The sequence below is a fragment of the Phalacrocorax aristotelis genome, chromosome Z, assembly GCF_949628215.1.
Source record: "Phalacrocorax aristotelis chromosome Z, bGulAri2.1, whole genome shotgun sequence".
Classification (NCBI taxonomy): domain Eukaryota; kingdom Metazoa; phylum Chordata; class Aves; order Suliformes; family Phalacrocoracidae; genus Phalacrocorax; species Phalacrocorax aristotelis.
Window position 1 is genome coordinate 63,344,220 of NC_134311.1, and position 22,049 is coordinate 63,366,268.

The window sequence follows — 22,049 nt, forward strand, 5'->3', positions numbered from 1 at the left end:
ATTTCCTTTTTTAGCAAATATGTTGTGCAGCTCTTTTGTGTGACCCTGAAGAATTCAGTCTGTTGTTCACTGGATTTGCCACTTGGATGAAACATTTTTGAATAACAATGACCAGAGTATTAAAAAAATAACTATATTGCTTTAGACACCTGACCAATACATTCTGAGTGCCTCGTGTCTCCTGATTTATATCTTATCATATATCAACAGATATCAGCTTGATATCTGCTGAAACTGAAAGTGGTTTTGTTTTTCAAGAATCAAAAAATATGTCCATGGAAGAAAGTAGGAAGTGTTGTGTATTCATTAACAAAAGGCACGTTGCTGATCCCTGAACTCATTTCTGAGTTCCACAGAGCTAAATGTAAAATAAGGTCTTACATCTAGCTTTGCTTATTTAACTTAAAACATAAGCTACATATTTTGAGGGCAGGCATGTAAATTAGCAAAAGTGGTCTGCATGGCATGAAATCATTTGAGATTTTTATGTCCCTCCTTTTTGCATTCTGTGATTTAAATAGGTGTATTTTATGTGGCATAGTATTAAGAATAGATTGACATAAGTACTTCGTGCTATTGAAAATAAAAAATGTAAATTTGAGAAGAAATCTGTAGTTATAAAAACTAAGCTGACCATTTCAATGTCTATTCATTCATTGCAATTCATTGCATTAAAACACAAAACCAAAAGCTGATTTTGATGAACATCTTTGCATATTGATAGCTCTGACATAAATTTAATTCTGACATTTTCAGGAGTGGAAGGTATATTAAACCTTCTTCCCTGTTATATCAAATGTGCTTTTCGGTTCTTACTTCTGGGATCTCTTTTATGTCATAGCTGCATGCTTTACAGTAGTGTTAGTAAAATAGTCATAACTAAGTATTTATTTGGATGAGGATTAGATATTGATATTGGGAGAAAGCTGCATGTGAGATTGGATTTCAACAGGACAGATGTTGAGCTTCGGTTACTCTTGGCACTGGTGAATGGTCACATTGCTGGTTAAAGAAACATAATTATCAGAGGAATAAGTTTTGGATTGGGATGGTTAAGTATTTTTTATCAAATTACAATAAACAAAGAATGATTGTTTTGTGAAACGGCAGTGTTAATATCTGTGGCAATACATCTGACTGAACTAAAACCGCTTTAGTGTTAGTCTGCTGTCTTTATTAGAAGAGAGTGGGTTGCTTTCTGAAGCTTTGCAGTTGATTTAAATTAAATTATAACTGTGATGACAAAGTGCTTTGAGTGCTCTTAGGTCAGATGGGTATGTGCCCTTGCATTCTGAAAGGATGTGGAAAGCACCATGCCCAAGTTACTGAGATTCAAGCAGTCAAAACGGCATGAGAAGTTAAATATCAGGCAAAATCAGGGCGAGAGTTAGCTACCATCAGAGTACAGAGCTGAACTTGGGGGACTGGTGTTTGTTCAGTAGTTAAGGAACACCTGTGAATCCCTCTTTGGGGAGCATAGTGGTGTGTGAGTGCCTGATGAGTTGGTTTTTCCTGCAGGTGGGTACAAGATCCGCTATGCCAAAGCAGGGGCTTATGCAGCCACAGTCATCAAATACTGCCAAAGTTTGCCAAAAGCATATAAACAGACCTGTAAAAAGTCAACCCTGGGTTGATAAAGACAAGCAATGTCAAATAATACATGGAATCTGAATGATTGTATAATATTGCAGGAATTCCTCTTCTTTTTGAGTATTCAGGTGTTTAAAAATAACAATCTATAGAGCCTTACTACTCTAACAGATGAGCATAAACAACTTTTTATGACCAACACTTCATTTGTTGGCACATTATCTTTTCAACTTGCTAGGTCAGTGTCTGCAATCACTAAGGACTGTTTGAGGGCACTTTCGATTTTTCACAAAAAAGAAGGTATGTAAACATGAAGGACCTATCTGGGCCAACTACTGGTTAGTTACATCCCCTGAGATCTTTCTATGAACTCCATGTGGCAGGAACTCCTGCTGAAGTACTGCATGAGTAAAATCTCAAGTTACTACTTTTTGGATCCACCGTTGAGTGACTGACAGGAATAGGCAATCAATGCCAAAAGAGAAAACTTAAAAAAAAAAAATCCACAGACTACCATTTTCTTTTGTCCATGTGTCTTTAATCAGGTTTAGACAAGCTTAAACATCATTTATTTCTCCTCAGATTCACTCTTTTAGTGAGGCAGGCAGAGGCAAGCAGAATTACTGAGTTGGAGGACTTTTAAAATATCTTTGATGCAAGATACCTTCTACTTACTGAGAGAGTTTAATTTAAAGAAATTAATTCCTTTCATATAATGGAAAAATCAAGCAATGATTAAAAAAAGCAAGATCCTTCTGCTCTCCCCACCCTCAGAAAATCATGAAACAGTTCAGGCAGGTGAAATCAGTGGTGATTGTCCAAAAGTCAAGACCAGGCAGGTGCTGTGGATGGCTTTTTTGTTCACTTTTCCTGTGAAAACTAGGCCAGTTTGCTTAAAGCAACAAAAGAATTTGCACTGATTCTTTCAGAGAGCTGCTACAGAAGATGTGTTAGAGAAAAGTGTAGAAATCAGAGGCGTTAGGGAAGGTCACAAGCATCTGACCATGCTTCAGAGGTAGTGAAAATATTCAGATGGCAGAGATGTGGCACAGAGACCAGGAAGGGAAGGAAAAGTTTCTTCTGAAGAGTTCTCTTCCCATCTTCACTCATGAGGGGGGAAAAAACCCGTCAGTGTGTTTCCACTTATTTTTGCAAGCCAGCTTGTTACTGTACTAGTAGACTGGAAGTCACACCCAAACACAAGATAGGACTTACATGAATAGCTGCTTTTTATCAAAGTGATGCTGATCATCCAGTTATCCTAAAGTGATGGTTAGAGCTGTAAAATCTTACAAGTTTTGCCAGAAACTTCCCATTATCTCTTCTCTCTCAGTCTCTCCTGATAACAGCAACAAGAATTTGGTATTTTATCAGTTGTCAAAAATAAATCCAATTAAGCACGAAAGGCTTTCAGAAGGAACACCTTATGATTTGTTGTTTAATGTTTTATCAAGCTCCATGGGAGCTACAAAGTAGTGGATATCATAAGTACAAGGATTTACAGTTAGTGTGATCACTAGTGTTAGGTGGAGGTCTGTGCTGTTGGTGAACTGTCTCTGTCATTAGGTTTATGTGAAGGTCTGTTCTTATCCTATAGTTTTTAAAGTCAGAATGTAACATAAAAGTCAGATAACACAACTGAAATTTCCCAAAAGACTTCGAATTGCTACTTATGATAGTTTGGAGGCCTGGGCCTGAAGGTAGTTCATTAGGGAACCTTAATGCTTCTCCAGATAAGGAAGGATGCTGCTTTGGTTCCTTTAATAGTATATTCAAATCTGACATCCTGGTCTTATTGTTTTGCTTGATTATGCTCAGGTCATCAACATTTTATTAAATAATTGGGATGGAAAGAATGTCACTTTAGTACACAATCAAATATATATAATCATCAAACATATTGCATTGCATGATGTTATTGCATATTACGGTATTTGTGGATGAAATATTTTGCAAATGTAACTCCTTCCATTAAAGAATAATACAGCCTGAGATTTTCCATTGGTTTTTCAGGTCAACCATATAAACAGCAACTGTATTAAATGAACAGAGCACTTTCACTTAACACTTTCTATTCAACTTAGGAGGTTGTTTTTGCAGGGTATTATGATATGTAAAGAGGTGTCTGCTCCAGTATTTTGCCTTAATGCTAAATTTTTTTTACTTTTATAGGCTTAAACCAGAGCCTTTGTATTGCTTTAATGTATTTTTTGCATGTATTATAAACACACCCACACATGCATCAGTTCAACATTCCAGAAGGCAGCTGATTTTAAAAAAAATGTTGTTAAACAAGTTGAAACTGGTTGGCACATATTTGAAGAAAGAAATCAAATAAAACTGGCAACTAAAGAGAAAGGGAAGTTGATATTGGCACTTCATCACAGAGGTCTCTAGGTAAAACATATGCAAAAGCCCTTAAAATGTAGTTCTGCTTTGAAAAGTGACTATGTAAAAATGTCACCTTACTCAACAGAACTATTCCTTGCATGTACTCAGTGTTGCATCTGCTTGCCCTTGTAATAAAATACATATTGTTTCTTTGATTGCTTTTCCTATTAACTGTACAGTATCAGCACAAGCCTGGTTTGCATTTTGACATTTGTATTACCAAGGTCAGTTGCTTGACAGTTTGCAAAGGATCTTAGGTGCAAGTTCTCTGGCAGATGGACAGCAAGAAAAGATCATACTTAAGCTGTCAAATTCCACCCTGAGTTTGAATTACTCATACCTTAAACTTCATGTCTCCACTTTACCTTTTTGAATTCAAGTTATCCCAGTTCCTTTGAAAGTAATGCTCAGACTGAAGTTTTAGCTTCAGTCGGCTAGTATTTTAAGACAGAGAATAGAGAAAGAATTCTTGGAATTTAAGCCCATTATTGTAAATGGAGTAAATCTGAACTAAAGGGCATGGTATAGGAAGAGGGAAGCACTCAACTATTTCTAGAATTACTTTCTACATTAGGAAAATACTTTCAGGTACAACTGGTACAAGTATTGCTTATATTACATAATTACTCTGAGTTTTTTAAAGGTTTAATAATGTAGTATTGAAAGTAAGTTTTCAGTCTTGTCCTATTGCCTTAAGTGTAAAGTTGCTTAGAAAAGTTTTTTATTACAAAATATAATTTTGCAGGATTCATTTTGTCAAGGTAAGGGGTTTTTTGTATCCTTTTATCATGACAGACACTTCGTCAGGCATGCTGAAAATATGATTATGCTTTATCACCTACTTCATACACACCTGAAGTGATCTTGCCATAGTGTGGATATTCATCTGTGTATCTACTTCACTCGTCTGTGTGATTAAGAAAGTTTCTTACCCGTACTAGATGTAAAATAGCACTGAAACATGCAAATAAATGAGAGGTATCTAACTATGTGTTAGTCAGCACTCTTAAAATCTAATTATCAGTGTTACTTGTAAATACGATTACCTGTCCTCCAGTCAACCTGTTTCTTATGCAACTTCTATTTCTTCTGTCTCTCCTTGTATAGTAGTGCTTCCCTTTTAAAATATATGAAAGAAGACAAAAACATGCCCAGAACTGACAGAGACATGAAAAATTTAAACCAGACAACTGACAGAAGTGTTATTACAGCACTTCGATAAGCTCTGAGCTTAAAACTTGAGGTTGAAATACTGCATGAGTATCAACATTGCTATTTTCAATCCTGATTAGGAAATGGGATATTCCAAGAATTTTGAGTTGCTTGATGTGAATAAAAAAGATGACAATAGGAGCTTCTGTTTTGGGTATTTTTTCACAGAAAAATTTCTGAATGGTTTTAGATTCTGTGGGCATCGATACATTGGCTGATGCAGTGCAAACACATTTAGGTGGCATCACTGCTCCTGATGGGATCACAAAATAGTTCAAAATTGCCTGGAGAGTATTAGAAAGGCTTAAAATTTTATTTTATGATATTCTAAAAAAGCTAAAACTTAACCAGGATGACTTGTGTGCGTGTGTGGGTGTTGTAAATCTGTAAGTTGGGGTGGTGTGGCAAATACTGTTCTTCACATCTTTGTGTTTTTAGTGTTGTGACTCTGGAAGCGTACCTAGTATTTGGCTCCTGGGGTGGCTGGGTGATCAGATGAGCTAAAAAGCTGTGCACTTCCACCAAGTTTGAGAAACATATCAGTGAAGCAATTGCATTCTTAGCAGAGGACATTGGCCTTAGCACCTTTTATTTTTTCCTTCTAATGAGATGCTCATAGTCAGCAGTTTGCTGCTGGTCAAAGCCATCATTTCAGCTAATGGAGGGAGACATCTATACGTAGAATGCTTGTCTCAGATATGCCTTTTGTCCTAGTCTGCTCTCCTTACAGCTCTAAGAAGGTTTTCTAGTTGCTGTGTGTGCACAGAATGAGGCCCCTACATGTTTATCTGTCCCTTTTCTACACTTGTGATACAATCGCAGTTTGTTTGTGAAACTAAAGAGCTTTTTTTTTGTGGGTCAGGCTAAGTACTTTGGGATAAAGGTACAGGTTATTCATATACACAGCAGATAATTTAAATGTGTTTTCTGGACTGACTTTCTGCTCATGTGTTGTAGAGAATGCACGCAGGAACTTGTGACAGTCATGAGTTGTTTTTTTTTTTTTCTTTCAAAGAAAAAAACAGATCTGGTAAAAATTTTCTAATCTGGTGCTTGTTACTGTGGCAACCTAAAATATGCATTTGTGTGTGTTTGCAGTATACGCTGGCTGACTTTTCTTCCATCCTCCCTGCAGTTTCTCTTCCAGCCTTCCTGTGCCTAACACTTATTGGATATCTATGACTGTACCTCTGAGAAACAGGAGTGTTGCATGTATCCTTCAGCTCCAGTTTTTTGAATCCTCATTGAATGGGATCCATAAGTTACGAGTCATTGTGGTGATTACATTAAATACTACCTGAAATGCCTTGTGTGTGTTATGCAGATTGTCAAATCAGGTGAGGTAATGATCCCTCTGAACCTTAATTCCATGGACTATATCTTAGTCACCCGGTCAACACTTCAGGGTCTTTATGTATTCAGTTCAGTAATATTCAAAGTCTAACATGTCATGTTTTGATACACTGGACTTTCATTGGTCTCAAAGAGAAAATGTCACACACAATTTTGGGGGGATTTTTTTTTTCATTGTAACGTGGGATCCGTTATGGCTATGCCAAAAATCTGTTGATGCAATTTCTGTTGCCAGTGCTTTGAATCAGGGAGGGGGAAAACTCAAAATAAAAACATATGTCATAGAATTTAGGATTTATATCTAAATGCCATCTTCTCATGATGGCCATAGGCATTATCTGCTTGTAGAAGAAAAACCTACACCCACCACTTCAAGTTATTGTGACATGTGTATTTTTCATCAGGATAAGGTATTAACAGATAAAGTGTTATTCTCTACTTTTCATGTCCCCTTTAGACCATAGAAAGAGACTTGGCAAAACAGCCCCCTATAAGGACTGGAAAGCAATGATTATGTTCTTTCTGTTCATAATAGATGCATCATACTGTTTTTCTAGCTACTTTCAGCCCTTCAAAAACAACTAAAACTGATAGCAATTAATTATCTTGAGCTGCACTAGAGTAATTGGACTAATAATTGCTGTAGATCATCTTCTTCCAGTGTGATATTTGGAAAGTGTTTTGTGGTTTATCCTGTTGCTTTGAGGAGAAACTGGCTTCAGGAGAAAGAGAGAAGAGCACTTTGTCGGGTCCAAGTGTGTAGCATCTTAGGTAAAGCCTACAAAGGTCTAAAGTAATTGCCAGGTTGTTAAGTTGGAATATACCGATTGAATGTCAAAAAAAAAAAAATAGTAGTACTCTGCAGCTCCTGAGAATATGCACCATTCTGAACTATTTATCTTTTCTATTAGTGCTAGGCTTTGTGGTGTAATTTTTTGCTCTTTCTGATTTACTTCTGTTCATTGTATTCAACATCATAATCCAGAATAGTTAATTACCATTCAGGACTGACTCCAAAAGTGTCTGGAGAAAGTCAGCTACCCATATAGATTTGATCCATTATTTCCATATGGTGGAGAGCCCAGATAACATACTTAGTAGTATACCTGGCAGTTTTTCGCCAGGGATAGAGGCGCCTTAAAAGTTATATGAAAATTATCTAAACTACATAAAGCTTTGAATCTTGAAGAGCAGCTTCTGAGAGTCAGCCCCTAATTCAAAGGAAAAATCAAAGTATGGTGGTAATATTCAGCACTATAAGAACTTGTATGCCAGTGATGTTTTATATCCTGAAATTGCTTTTCATTTGATATTACAGGCAGGCAAGCTCTTTCACTATGTGAGCACTCTTGTGTATGCTGACTTTAGTTTCTGCAGCTTCCTTTGCTCTGTTCCCATTTAATTCCCTTGAAACCTTGAGAAATTCTTATCTCATTGCCAACTGTGTTCTTACAATGCAGGCCTCCTTTCCCCATTCTTGCTTAAGTGTCCTAGTAGAGCTGCAGACTACAGATCTTACATTTTGTACTTAAGTAGCCTCCAGCTAAATCTATCCCACCACCTTTTTTTTTTTTCTCCTAGAGTCGAGCAACAAATTTTATATTTGTCGTGTATTAAATGGCTTTACGTTTAGACATGAATTAGGAGTACCGTTATAGTTCCACTTTGAGACTTGAGCTTTAAAAGCCCTACTCTTCCTTTGGAAGATACTGTTCTTGGGAAGAACTCTGCTGTTACAGATGTATTTAATGAGCACACCAAATACCATGAACAGAATCACTATTGAACATAGGCTTGTATTTCTTAATATGGTACAGTAGTGTATCTTTTCTTGCAGTGTTTTAATTTAAATGATGATTCTTTATAGTCTGAGATAAATATTGTGGCTGACTGCAATCTGCAGATGCTACATTAAAAATGAGAAGATGATAAAGACCCTGGAATGAAATGTTCCGTAAAGTACAGACTTCTAATGGACTTGAGTCTTACAGTTATCTGAGGATTATCTGGGGCTTTTCCATAGTTAAGGTGTGTACACTGTTACATCCCTTTGTGGATTCTCCAATTTCTAATGAAGTTTGGATCTGGGCTGCATTCTTTTAGAGAGTGAGTCCATTAATGGGACTACAGTCCCTGCACACTTGTTCATTTTCATGAACATGTAGGTTTAATATATTGGAGGCACATCTCCTCTGCCAAATTACTAGGGCAATAGAGTCAGATGGGGAAGTCTCTTAGTGCATCAAGTCTCTTTTCTGCTGGAAAGAGAGAGAGAGAGAGAGAGAGAGAGAGAGAGAACTGATTTGCCTTAGATCCTTATCAGAGAACCTCTTTTAAGTGTTCAGGGTCTGGCATTTCAAAGTAACTATTGGTTGATGTAAATTGTGAAACGAAGCCATGAGAATGTTGGCTCACACACCCCAAGTCACAGGTACACAGCCCAAGTATATCATCTAAGTTGGAAAGTAGAAAAATACATTAAACTACTTAGGACCTATGATAACTTGTGTTTTGGTTGAGAAAAAGATCTATGACTGAGAGTGTTATAAAATCACCAGGTTCTTAGACATCTAGGTTAAATGATTATTTACTTAAGTGCTACAGAGAACAGACTGTAAACTTAACACATTGTAGAATTTCCAGCAGAGATTGAGCATGGGAAAGTTAAGGTGAAACACTCAGAAATTTTCTACCCTTACCGTGGGGTCATGCACCATAATAAAGAAAAAATATGATGCAGGAAAGGAAGAGAGAAAGAAAGATGTAGGTATTTCATTATACTGGAACAAATGTACACAATTATTTAATTAATATAATGGAAGGACATAAAATATACCTTTTAAGTCAATAAAAGAACAGGATGGTGGAAGATCCACACCAAGAAAAAACTTAATTGTTGGCAAAACAGATGCATATTTATGGTACACTGGTAGTCAGGTAATTCTTGGATAGAATGAAAGGTAGGCAATTAAAACAAGTAAAACAGGAAGTATCTTACAAAGACAAACTAGAAAGCAGTGCGAATAACTGCTCATGTAAATCTCCGGGAGCAAAAATTGAGGCAATGTACTTTGAGCTGGTGCAGGATTGCATTCTTAGTTCAATGGTCTAGACAACTGGAGACCATTCTAGACTTCAGCCAATTAAACAAATTAAGTATGAGACATAGGATGCAAAGATTAAAGTTAATTATGAAAAGAAATGGATGAAGCAGATTGTATAGACAGGATTTCTTCATTGTGTCTCATCCACTGAGCCTCGTAGTGTGGTTGTTACTTCCAGCAAGCCGTTCTATGGTTATTTTGCTTAAATGGTGCATCTAGTTTGATCTGCCATCTGAAGGATAACAGTCTGCCCATCTTAAGTGTTATATTTCATCTGGAAAGCAGCTACTACATTGAAGGTGTGAAGCAGATGCGTGAACATTAGCAGCGTGCAGAGTAGAATCCAACCTTGCACAGCAACTTTGTGTATTATTCTACAAAAGCATAAATTTGTTTTCCTTCAGAGGAACTCTGCAAGGTATCTTTTCAGCAGTTTTGCTAATTACATTGGTGAGACATCTATGGCAGAAGCTGAGAGAGCAAATTAAATTCTACCTCTAACCAGCACTAGGATACTGAGAGTAATTTAAGAAGCAACAAGGGATTACAAAATAATATCCTAAAGCAATCCCTCCAAATATTCTAGAACCTTACACAGTAGCATTCTTGATCAGATGTGGCAGTCTTAAGATCTGATCCTATCATACAGTACTTTGTGTGTAGAGTTTTTTAAAGGGTATCTTCTTTTTTCCTGTCATTTGCCACATCAATGACTTTTGTTGTAACTCTGAACAGTCTATTTTAATTGAAAGTTTAATTTAAAATATAATGTGGGATTGTAATTTAAATGAAATATAACAACTGGGGATTAATGTTAGATGAAAGGGCATTTAAAGGGAGAGAATCTAACTGGATGTAGTTCAGACATTTTAAAAAGAAAATAGTTAATTAGGGCAACGAACATGAATTTGTGAGAAGGCCAGCCTGCTTAGGATGTTGAGATGGCAATCAAAGAAAATTAAGTGAATTATTATTTTGACTTCCAAAAAGAATGTTATAAATTAATCACATCCAATACCATTGGCTAGTGTAATATGGTTGGTTAAATAGAAAACTGGCTTACAACATTAAAGCAAACCATAGCAATAGAATATAACAATTATTTTAATAGTCAGAAATTACTACTGCTTACTGTAGGGAATGATTGTGGGTCATCTAACTTATAAACATACAAAAGTTTCCATTATTGCATCACTCTGGTTATGAATTCAGGAAATGAAAACGATATGATTTATAAAGTTACTTGGCTGTGCTGTACTTCATGTGTTTGTTATAGCATTCAAACAGACTTTTAGTGCTGTTGATTCAGTGGACAAATCTGATTTCAGATGTTCCTTTTCTGCAAAACATTCCCCCAGGGAGTTTGAATTTCTTTTCTCGTAGGGGAACTCTTCTGGCATCAAAATCCAACAGGAATAGAGAGCTACAGGCTTGTTGCTGTCATAATCCTATCAACATGAGCTTTTTTGTTGTAAGATGGTCTGAGCAGTCTGTCACTGTATCTTGGAGGACTGGTTGATGCACAAAAGTAAGTTGGCTGGCAGAAGATCCATCAAAAGAAAAGAAAGAAAACACTGGTTCTAGTTTAAGGAACGCTACCAGAAAATTTGGTAAAGTATTCCTGAGCTACAAATCCTGCTAGATTTGTAGCTGTTGGCAATGATCAAGTAGCATCAATGGCCAAAAAACATTTTTCCATCTGTATTTTTCTAGGAGACTGAGTGTAGAGCACTGTTTAGTGCAGACTGCTTTTGTCTGCTTGTGATTAGATATTTGCAACGTGCATTTATTGAACTGTATTTTAACCCGCCTCTATAACCCAGACCTCATAAGGAACATGGTAGCCTGCTTATTTAAGTGGCTCTATCTCCAGCAACCCTTTTCTTTTACTACAAGAGGTAAGTTTTTCTTGCCATTGCATAACTCTGGAAGCTGGGGTGTGAAGAAAAGAAAAATCAACAAATATCCTGAGACTCATGATAAAATTGTAAGTTAATAATGCTGCTGGTGTTCTTGGAGTGGTATTTAAAATATTGACTTTGGCCTATGGAACACCTGAAGGCTTGGAACTTGTCTAGGCAGTTTATTCTAGCAGTGAGCAACAGGGGAGCTTAAACAAAAGATCTCCATTTAAAGGAGAGCAACAGCTGGCAATGTTCCATCAATATTGCACTTCAGTTTTCTCATAGCCCCTATTTTTATCTTACTGAGTTTATGGCTGGAATTAGAAGGGCTTGTAGAGATTTTGTGGACCTTGGATTTTTTTCCCTACAACCACACTGAGAGTTGCTTGCCATTAGCAATGCTGAATCTGTCTTCACACTGGATCTGCAGAAAATTTCTACAGGTTGAAAACTTTTTATACATATTTGCTCATATTCATGGTTTTTCATATATTTATGTTGAAAATAAAGATCTTAGCTTTAGTACAGGTAGCTGTAAAAACAGTTTTTATTTAATGCATTGTTGTGAACTGCAGAGAGAGCACTTCGGTTGAATGGAACCTCAGCTCAGGAGGTTCATGCTTATTACTGAAATGTACAATTAGTATTGAAATACACACCTAAGAAGAAGTGTTTGAACATTCAGATAAATGTTACTCGAGTTCAGATTAAAAATAACATGTATTACCCAATACAATTTTTGGAAAGCATGAAAAAAATAACAATTTTAAAAAGTAATCTTTTGCTGTGTTAGAGTTGAGACACGCTTCAGACTTTGAAAGAAATTATAAAGGAATAATTACTTGAAGCTGTAAATAGTCCCAGTTTATGAGGATAGTTGACATTACGCTTCCCTCACAGGAGCTCTGGCATTGAAAGAGATATTTAACAGTGGATAAATCCTTTCAAAATCTCTATGTGTCGTCCAACTCCTGTGTCCACACACCTGGGTATGTTCTGCAAGTCATCTGAGAACTGGAAAGTCCTTTCACCTTGTAGCTGAGAGTCAAACTGCAGGCCCCAAAAAAGGTGTGTGCTAGAGAAAAGCATGTCTGCGTGCTGACTTGAATAGCCTCAGTCACTGTGTGTCACCAAGTATACTCCAAATTTGCTAATAATGAAAAGAATTGCAGATCTAGCAAACAAGAAACCATTCAACTGTATTATGTCAAGTGATGTAGATATCCAGGCCAGGTAGAGAAATTGCAACTTCATTAGATGTTCATTATGTAAAGGTTTGCAGCATAAAACAGAAGAGCTGTAAGGTGTGGTTAAGTTACACTTAAAGGGTGCAGGCTTGTTTGTGGTGGTATCTAATCTTCTGACTGCTCATAGTCAAATAGAATTTTGCTTATTGCTTCTACTCTTGGCAATAAATTAAATATTGAAATCAACAACTTGTTGCTACTTATATCTCTCATGAGCAGCTATCTATGTGACAAGCAGACTATTGGTTCTGGGTGAGAGTGGGAGGATGGAAAACAGCTCACTGTTGCAGTATGTGGAAAAGGAATCCAAAAGAGATTTGAAGGTGCACTATATGCCAGCAACACTTTTTTTTTTCTTTTTCTTTTTATGGAGAGATTAGTTAGAAAAGGAGGAATACCACTTAAGTATATTATTTCATTTGATGTGCAATCACAGTAAGATGGAACATGGGACAGACAAAATGAGATGAGGTTTGTAGCATTGGCATTTCTGTCTTCTCTCTGATGCTTCAGCTTTGCCTTAAGACAGCAGACTTCCTTGGGCGATGACCGGAAGGCTTACTTTGAATACCAAAGACTGTAACTGCCATTCCTAATTCAGCTGAAGAAAGCATTGTCTTCATAGGTCCAAATACTTTCTAGTGGGTTTTGTCCTCATTTCTAACAGATCTTGAGCCACTTTTTTAGAGTACCTGGTTTGAGATACAGCAAATTCCATTGCTATTAGTTAAGAGAAGAAGCTATGTCTCTTACTTAATCAAATGAAACATTCAGAAATTACTGTACTGTCATCTGTAAGTAAATACATGGGAGATTTTGAATAGAAGGGGATCTTCAATGTGGTGGTGAGGGAGTTAAATACAGAAGTAATTGCCCATACTCCAGTAAGTGCTTGGGCAAAAAAAAACAGTTGCATTGGAATACAAACTTGCTACATGTCAGCTCATTCATGGTCATAGTCCACACCCACTTAGCCTTCAGCAAACACAAAGTAAATGGAATGAGCTTAGTTCTCTGAGGATGTAAACTATCTTGATTTTGTCACCGGCCAGGGTAAATGCAGGAGCTGTCAGCACGATGCTCTGATATATAGTAACTCTTTGTTCTGCAGGGACTTGTTTCTGTGTAAAAGCTTCTGCAATTTTTAAAACTAGACCAGATACCTTTCTTAAAGTTTGGTTCTAGTTCAAACAACAATATCTGAGAGATGTACAGAAACTCTGTGGATTGTCTGTAAGACCAGAAATTGTCATAAATTGTGTAACAGTCAGTCTGTCAAATCAATGATTGACATAACTGTCCTTTCTAGATCAGTTACTTTTCCTGCAGAAAGGATTTTAAAGTGAAACCTAGTTAACATTCTAAGTTGAAGTTTTTAACATTATTTTACATTCAACTATGCAAGACTTAGATTTGCTCCACATATGTTTACATTATAAAGCCTCTTTCTCAGAGTATTAATTAGTAAATAGGACCCTTTTCAAACATAGAGCTAGATACTAGAAACAGCAACCAATTCATCTGTAAGAAATTGAATTCTGCATGATTACATGTCCTTGTGTTTTTAATCCTGAAGCAATACAAATTTTTAAATTGAAATTGAAGCAGTAAATCTTTCCTTAGAAAGATGCAAACTGTAGTGTGTGCATCATTACTGAAACCATTTAATTTGAAGCACAGAAGGAACACTTAATTTTTATTTACTATTATGAAGGAAACCCTTTGATTACAAGGAAAAAAAGCTGACAAATACATAAATATGACTGTGATTTGGGCTAAGTTCCAGAGACAGGAGAGAGTGATGCTTTCATCTTCAGAGGGTCTTTGACTGCTGCATTTATTCCATTAATAGCTCCAGTATGGCTAATGTCATACTTCGTGCATTTGCCTCTGTGTCTGGCCTTTATATAAACTGCAGGGGAAGGTATTTTGATGTTTAACTCTGCTGGGAAATATGGTGGAATAATATGCTGTCTCTTATTTCCCTGGATTGCATGAAATACTGTGGTGAAGTTCAGTTTTTGACAAATGTGTTCTTTCAAACTTCTTCCCAATTTGAATATTAAACCCATTGCATTAAGAGTATAATAGAACAAAAGTCATTGCAAGGTTCATAGACTTATTACGAGTTTCAGCTACACTTTCAACGATTCAAAAGTCTGCACTGAAATTATTCGACCAGACAAACTTGAAAAGTGCTGGCCAGTCTGAAGGAAAGGTCAGATTCTACCCATATATAGAAGGCGCTGAGGAATGAAAGCACATAACTGTGAGCTTCAGTAAAGCCTATGTGCTTTGTGATCTAACGCACCATCTACAAGTGCACTTATTCTATCTCATTCAGTATTTATTATTAGATATAGGTTTGCCTGTTGAACACAGAGATGTGATAAGCAGATGCACTATAATACCTATTCAGCTGTTTCCTGACTTAATTTCTGCCAAAGAGATGAGTGGAGAATGTCTGTGGAGATATATATATATATATGGGTTTAATGCTGAATAAAATTGTAATTACTTGTAAATTAATTTTAAAAAAACAGGTGAAGAAAAAAATCTGTCAGCTAAAATTATTTTACATTATATACTTTATTTGAAGTGAAAGGATTCCATCTACACACATTAATTTATGTGTACTGGAGGAGGATAAATCACAGGACCTGGAACTTGCATGTCATTGGCCATGCCAGGATTTTGGAATGCTCTGCAGATGTTAATAGCATACCTAACCTTGCCTTCCAAAAACAAAGTTAAATGAGATCACTGTGTAACTCAGTGAACTTCAGTCTGATCTCATTGTGCTGATTCTTAACCATACGCTTCACGGTGATACAAAGGCTTTAGAAAGAACATTGCTGATACATGCCACTGTCTCCTTCCGGTACAGGAGAAGCTATTCTGTTTAGCTGAAGATTATACATTTAGGTTTTTATTATACTGTACCATTTTCAGCAAAGGTGTGTTCTTCACAAGTTCTGGTAACAAGTTTGTTTATAAGGCTTTGAGTTTTCAAATAATTTGATGAATATAAGTAATTCCTACTTCTGAAAGGTAGGTCAAAATAAGTGTTATATACATTTTACAGGCTGGGAAATACAGTTGCCTTTGCTGGGAATAGGGTAACCAAGCAAAATCAACTCATCCAAAACACTTCACAGTGGCACAGCAAGGGTTAGATCTACAGAATTAATAACCACTAGTGTTTTAAAATATGGAGTACTCACTAATTCCATGTCCTGAAGGGTGCTCCTCAAAAATCAAGGTGGTCATTTCTAATGATTCCTAGCTGAGCTTTTTAATTAAAAAATGTGTTTTGTAGTATAATAGGATCTTGTTTTGTGCAGGTATCTCTTCATGGTGTAGTCTAGAAAAGTCATTCTGGAGGAAAAAAAAATGCTTGTAATTCACAAAATCTGTGATGTGAAATTGCTGAAAAAGCCATATGGAAATTATAGGAACAGGTTAAAAAGCATGGAAATATGCGAGGGAAAAAGATATGGATTCTTAACACCATTTTAAGACTATATGATAAGAACAGGAGTTTTGCTCAACCGCTTATGTCCACTGGAGCTAATATTTTGGCCAATGTGTTTTGTTTTGAGTTAAGTCATCCCAATATAGAAACACTTCTATGCAATAGGAAGGACATACGTTCCTGGTTGCTCTTACTTTTGAAATGTTAAAGGGACTTTTTGTTTCCATCTGTCAGTGCATAAGATTAATACACAAAAAATCCAATAATATCAGAGATCCATCAGTACTTGCCCCCATGCCACCCTCACTATCCCTTATCATCTCTACAGCCACAGATTTTCAGTCTCCTTAAATCTTTATGCCTATGCACCAAGCAAAACTAGAGAAAAATTAGAACCCAGGGGACATATGGTCACAGAATGTGGTGAGCAATCCTGTGCTTCAGTCTTCTGATGATACCTCCTGCAAAGCAAGCATTTTGGCCCACACTTACTCCTTGGGATCCTAGGTAAAATCACATGGCTTTGGGGTTTTGTGTTTTGTGGTTTTTGTTGTTGTTGTTGTTGTTGTTGGATTTTATTGTTGGGGTTTTTTAAACCTTAACATTTATAGTCTGCTTGATTCCCAGGTTTGTTGTTGATGAACACAAGGTAAGATTTAGTCTGGATTCTTACATAATGTTTTACATAAATTTAGTTTGCTTCTGTTATCCATTACGTGAAAATAATCTTCCCCTAACTGACCCAGGGCTGACTGCTGAGAAACCCAATAGCAGTTTCTATATTTTAAACATTTTATTTTCCCTTTTTTATATACCCAAAGTGAGAGGAAAAACAACCAGGAAGTTTGGGAGGTCTGAACTTTGCTGGCTGCCAAGGGTGTGTTGTGTGCATGAGTTCCTTCACTTTGGTTTGTAGCTTAGCTGTGGATGTCTTTAGGTAGTTTTGAGTGATGTTTAAACTATTTATGGCCTTTCACATTATGCTGAATGTCCTGCACTCAGAAAACCTCTGAAAGTCAAGTCCAACAGGCAACTATCCAGTGTACAAAGTTAAAGCACCTACTACTATTGTTTTTAACCAAAGTAACGTTAATAATATAAGGCAGAATGGTATGTGATAGAGACCTAGAAGTTGCCATGTTAATCATGTAGCAGCCTAATTGCTAGTGTTTTATACCTAAGGAATGTTTCCTCCTTCCCTGCACAAGCACTCATAAATGAACTGCACCCTGTCATAATATCGCTTCTTTTAGCTCAACCTTGCAATCTTCCCCTGAAAAGCAGAGGTTTTTATACTTCTTAATGTTTTAGCCTCCCAGTCCTTTTGGAGTTTTTATAATTTATTTGCATTGGTAGAAATCTGCAATTGGCTTCTATGGGTTAGTATTTTCAGTAATGATTTTTATCTCTCTTTAATTTTTGTTTCATGACATCATGTATTTGGTTTTCTCCCTTGCTTAAAAAGAAAGAGACAAACCTTTAATGCCGTTCCATTCTTTCAGGTTTTACCTTATTTCCTCTAAAATTTTGAAAACCGAAGTAACAAATTCTGATTCCTGTCTCTGTTGCGTTATACTGATGATGTTTGTCCTTATTTACACTAGAGCATTGAAAGGAGTATAGCCCCACAGGAACATCTGCTACTGTTAATCAAAACTGTACATCCTTCCAACCATCTATCATAATCTTCTTGTTCAGAAATCATTGTGTGTTTTAAATGTGATTTTATAGGCGTTGCTTTTAATTTATATTCAAATACTACATAGAAAATTTTAATTGTGTTTCTTGTTTATGGGAACTGATGTCTGATGCATTTGAGTAACAGGAATTACCCATATTCCAGAGTGTTTTGCTCTCAGTTGAGAGTTTTTGTGTGTTGCCACATCCAAAGGCTTCCTGTGATCTTCTCAGATACTTCATCCACTTCCTGTATTTAGAAAGTATTGGGAGGGTATTTATAGAAACATCTCATCCTGGACTTGCATTGTGGCAAAGGTGACTTGTGATTAGTGACAGCATTTTAAAAGCTATGTTAAATAATTATTTGGTTTGGAACTTGTGATTAACACTCATATTTTAGGAATATAGGTACAATATGGATGTTTTGATTTGCAAGAGAATGTAATGTGTTTTACACTTAATTAGGGGGTATATTTTAAGTCTTTTTTGTCGATCAAACTTTAGAGCAACTTTCTTAATTTTGTAATATTCTTACTAATTTTCATTAATCCTCATTTCATTTCCCCCACACCTTGTTTGCATTCCTATACTATGTTAATAGAGGTATTGTCCATAGGTGAGCAACACAGGTATGCAGACTTGCTAGTGGTGAAGCATGAGTATACAGAGCGACAGTGAGGTTTACGTAGTCATTTGTAGATTGGCTTCACTAGTTGGTTCATCACTCTGATTAGCAGTACGTTTCAGTTAACACAGAAAAGACATATGTGTGACACAAGTTAAAATGGCGTAAAGTAGATCGTGTTTCAGATTAGGGTTTTAATTTGGAACTACAAGACTAGAAATGCTGCTCACATGAAGAGACTAATTGCGGCTTCACTGTGTCGCATCAAAGGCTCATTTTTCCCAGTGCCCCTTTCTGACCATGGTTGGCTTGCACCCCCATTGTACCAGTGTAAGAACATGAGGTATGCAGTGATGCTTCACCCTTTATCCTCCCAGTTTCCAGGACTCTTTAGGGACTTTGTAACTGTGCAGGTTGCCTCCACACCTTTCTGCCTAAAAGAATGCTTCTTCCAAGAATTTCTCAAATTAATTGGTGAATGTATTTATACTTCTGGCATCCATAGTGTTCTGTGGCAGTGAGTTTCACAGTTTGGTTGTGCTTTATGTGGGGGAAATACACTCCCTTCGAAGGACCCATATTCATGAGTAGGTAGATAGTTTCAATGAGGAAAATGTAGACACTGAGAATTTTAGCTGAGAAAAAAAAATTACAACATGCAGTTTCATTTAACTAGATCAGTCTGATGTGGTTGTATTTGGGTTTAGATGTCTAATTTCCCTTCAGTGAGCTTTGTCCATTTGTGTCACATTGTGTATGGCTTGCATAAGAGGCAACAGATGTGGTGAAAAACACTGAAGAAGTTGCTTCTCTCCATAAGCTATGTTTTAAAGTGCATGTTCTACTAATAAAATGTTTAGTAATTCCAGTTAGAAATATGAGTTAAGGAATACAGCTAGGCACCAAACACTCATCGTTTCACGTTTTTTGGCAGATGGAAGTGAAGCAAATGCTCAAGTATGTGGGCTATCCTAAAATTGGCAATTTATTAGGAATATTACAAATATTCCAGGTGTCTTCTGATACAACAGTATATGAAGTCATTTATTCCTCTGTAAGTATGTGTAAGTTGGTATTATGTATAATATGACATTTGGAGGTGAAAAAATGAATTGTAGGAGGGAGAGAATTTTCCCTCTTAGCTCTATGGGAAGCTGTTTTTCTGTAGATACGATGTGCATTTGTGTATGAAGAAGAAAAACACCCTCCGTAAAGTAATATGGTTGGTTTTTTTAATATATGGAGAAATGCATAGAAAAATATCTGAGAACATGCATACAGTAACTACGTTAATATTGTTTTTAAGGGGGAAATGTTCTCACCTCTATATACCCTTTTATCCTGCTGCAATTTCATCTGATTACAGAATCATCCTGATACTGTGTCAGGCATAGGTCATTGTTGGTGGATTATTTTTGGTGGTCAGTATTGCCAAATTGAGAAGAGTTTTTCTTTTCCATAGAAATTACTTCTCTGGCTTCTGATTGTTCAATGAATTATTTTCAGAAACAGTTCATTTGCTTTTCTGGAACCTGTACTAAGGTTCTGCCCTCTGTGTGTGGCTTCCAGGAGTGCATGAGATATGATCTTGGTGGTATGTGGGAGAGGGGGCTTACACTTTGGGCACCTTTCTCTCTGTAGATTTCTGTTTCTCTGCTAATCTTCTGCATCAACAGCAAATGGCGGTGACCAGTTATACTCAAGTCCTATTTCTAAGTGGGTTTTGTGTAATCAATTTTTTTTAGTCGCAATTGTTGATCTTACATTATTGGTTGGTAGCATGTAGGATGGTGTGGTCTCCCTTTTAAGCATGCTATGGTTTGTGTTCAGTGTGAGCTGCATTCTTTTTGCTCTTTGTAATAGATAATGCTTATGTTTGTTGGGTGCATAATTCTGTTTTATTTTTAGTTTTTGTGTGGATGCATTTCAGCTGTGGGGTGATTTGGCCATCTATGGAAATGTTTTCTTTGCCTGAATGATTTACAATCATATTCCCAAAAAACTTCAATTGAGAGAGGAAAAAATTATTCAAAAGTGTGTACAACACAGAATGCCAGTACTTTTTTTCTCTTTCCATGCTAAAAGCTAGCTGTAGTGAGTACTTCTGAGATTAACTTTCTAGCTGCTGAATATTGGTTTCAGGTAGCTACAATGCTGGGGCTGCATCCTGCTACAATACAGAAAGTCACCACATGGTTTTGGGTGCTGCATTGGTCATTTCATTGGAATAAAGTGGTGACTAGTTTTAACTTTCTCATCAACAAAATTTTAAAGCAAGACAGTCTAGCCTAAAGTTATGTTACATAATTTATATTTAGGTACTTCAACAGATTACTTGATGTTTCAGTGATGTTGAAGCTCTGAAACACTGAGCTTTGCAAGTTCTCAACACCTCTGAAAACTGCCCAGCGCTCAGGTCAGCATTCAGATCTGGGTTAGGAATCTAACTATAGACATCTCATTTGAAAAATCTTGCCTAAATTAATTCCTGATTATCTTTGGCATTCTGTATAGGTGAAATGTTAGTGTCAGTCATGTGATACTGTGCTCTTGACATTCCTGGATGTCACATTCCTTCTGTAGCTTCCTCTGCAGTGTCTTTGTGAAAGGTGTTCTTCACAGAGCTTAGTACCAAGTATGGAGAGGCAAAATGGGCCATCAGGCAGGCTGAAGTACATGCAGATACTTCTGTGGTAAGGGAAAAGAGTAAAATTCAGCAAGGATTCTTTTGGGGATCAGCCGTTAGTAATACTTCTTAATGTTTAAGCCTTGATTCAGCAAAGCTCTTAAACAAGGATTTATTTTTAGATATGATAAGGACCATCTTGGGTCCTTAAAGCTCTTCAATGTATTTTTAACTACTAATGGGACAGTTTAAATACTTGAAGTTCAGCATGTGTTTAAAAGCCTTACTGAATAAGGGAATTTTGCTTAGTGTTGTACTTAATCCTGGTCTCTGCTGGTGATCCTTGGCAAAAGGAGTAGAATCAGTTTGCGAGGATATGCAAGGCAATGCACAAAGTATATGGTTGAAGTAATTGAATGCTTCTCTGAGTGCCTTTGTTAGAGAACTTTTGTCTAATGCCCAATAAATCAGTGAAACCTAGCATTTTTGAGTGGTCCCTTACTGTGTGTTCTCCCAGTTCTCTTTTCTCGATACACAACTTGAGAGAACTTTTCTGTGTTAAATATTGTCAATCAAAGACTCAGTAGGCACTTTGTTTGAATCTGGAAAGTGCTATAAAATGCTAAGAACTTTGACAAATCAGACAACGAATGTCTGGAGCCTAGAATAAGTAAAAAACATTGGACTTTATTTTTGTAGCTCAGTTTTTTATGGTAGTTGATTTGTTCATTTGCAGCTGGTATTGTTTTCATGCAGTTTCTCTGTATGTTTATCTGTCTATTTTCTGTGCAAATAATTTACATAAGCCTCCCAAACTCTTAGTTAAAAAAGATGTGGTCTCA

The 22,049-nt window shown here is 36.5% G+C and overlaps 1 protein-coding gene across 3 annotated transcripts in view; it reads left to right on the forward strand.

The window, feature by feature from the left end:
* The window catches only part of ARL15 (ARF like GTPase 15), a 229,070-nt gene that overhangs the window by 178,475 nt on the left and 28,546 nt on the right, over nt 1–22,049 (forward strand). Inside the window, exon 6 of one of the 3 annotated variants that reach the window (XR_012657876.1) lies at nt 11,034–11,178. The exons of the other annotated variants lie outside the window; for them this stretch is intronic. The gene's annotated coding sequence lies outside the window, so the exon portion shown is untranslated. The remainder of the gene's footprint in view (nt 1–11,033; nt 11,179–22,049) is intronic. 3 annotated transcript variants of the gene reach the window in all.